General features: G+C 35.0%; 1 pseudogene; it reads left to right on the forward strand.

Annotated features, from left to right (window-relative positions):
- LOC107734548 (LIM domain only protein 7-like) overlaps positions 1-1,772 on the forward strand; it is a 47,175-nt pseudogene that overhangs the window by 43,669 nt on the left and 1,734 nt on the right.

The following is a 1,772-nucleotide window of genomic DNA, read 5'->3' on the forward strand; positions in this document are numbered from 1 at the left end:
TGTTTATCTAGTAATAGAACTTGACTTATACAGCCATGCAGTTTTTAACCTGGTACGGCCTATAGTCAAGTGTAACTTATTTTCCGGAAAATACAGTATTTGCTTTGGTCTCTTGCTTTCCTTCTAATAAAGCTTGTTCCTTTTAGATTCCTGTGTCCGGTTGCAGGGGTTGTGTTTTGTTTACGGTAGCTCCTTGTTTTTTCACTGCTGCACAGGACGGTTACATCACTGCTTCACCAGCCTTCACTAAAGAAATCACCTTTTCACGCCATAGCTAGATATGAAAAGGTGATTTCTTTAGTGAAGGCTGGTGAAGCAGTGATGTAACCGTCCTGTGCAGCAGTGAAGAAACAAGGAGCTACCGTAAACAAAACACACCCCCTGCAACCTAATGAATAAATCATTTTGCCTGATTTGGGAGGCTTTGCAGGCTTTGGAGTCATTTGTATCCTCTCATCTTGATGTGTGTACAGACTCGCTGTTTCTTGTTGATCTTGTAGTGTGTCAGCTGCAGGACTGACCTTGGGAGAGGGGCTGAGTCCGAAGCTCAGGTTAGAGTCCGACACAGACAGCTCTTCTGTAACAGCTGCTACAGCAGAATCAGAGGTAAGAAAGAACCAACATGCCAGCATCAATTCAGTGCTTGCTTTGAATAACCATACACTAAAATTTATTGAGAATACTAGCCTGCAGACTAGCCTTTATTCCTGAATTTAATTACACTGCTAATGGTGCTGAGTCCTGATTAAAACCAGCCTAATTGCAGACGTGTTACAAAAGTTGAAAACTACTGCATCTAAATGATGCAAGATCACTTGCCTTCACATATATTATATTATATTAATATTTGGGGTTATTTTAAATATTAATATTAGTATTGATTAATATTTATATATTGATATTATAAATATGGTATATTTTAAATTTTGAATATTTGGTCAAATGTAATTTATTTCTGTAATGCAGAGCTGAATTTTCACGATCCTTCAGAAATCACTCTAATATGCTGATTTTCTGCTCAAGAAGAATTTATGCTTATATAAATGTATTAGTAGTATTAAATGGTTGAAAGCAATATACTGTAAAAATGTATACTTGTTAGTAATAGTAGCAATATTAAATGGTTGAAAGTATACAATATATAAATGTATTATTATTAAGTATGACTAATACTTAAATAAAAAAATCAGAAGACTTGGAACAATTAATAGGTCAATACTAGTTTTATAGTTCAATATTAGTATCAGTATATCATTTATTTATTTATTTTTTAAAGATGGTCTTGCAATATATTTTAATTAATTATTCAGAGATAATCTCAGCTGAATCTCTCAAACTTTTTTATTTTTTTATGCCAATTTTTTAAAGGGGTCATATGATGTTGCTAAAAAGTACATTTATACTTCCAAGCGTGTGACGGAAATGTTACGCTCCTTACCATATTGTGATTATGCCCTGTCAGGCCGGAGCGATGATTCACAAACATGAAAACCCATTATAAACGAGGCATTCGTTGCATCCAGTGGGGACATAATTATGGATTATAATGACTTATACTGTCTTTTTACGCATTGCGTTGCATCGTGCCGCGTAAACATAAAACCATGTCTGCATTTGTGATCGGAGAAATAACAAACAACAAGCCCTACTCTACACTGCCCAAAAAACTAAATATAAAAAATATAAAATATAAAAAACGTACTTACAATCTGTGAGTCAGAACAGCCGGCATTGTAGCCTCCTCTCCCAGGATCAGGAACCGGTCCTCCATA

Source organism: Sinocyclocheilus rhinocerous, unplaced genomic scaffold (genome assembly GCF_001515625.1).
Source record: "Sinocyclocheilus rhinocerous isolate Xijiao unplaced genomic scaffold, SAMN03320098_v1.1 scaffold580, whole genome shotgun sequence".
NCBI classification, from domain to species: domain Eukaryota; kingdom Metazoa; phylum Chordata; class Actinopteri; order Cypriniformes; family Cyprinidae; genus Sinocyclocheilus; species Sinocyclocheilus rhinocerous.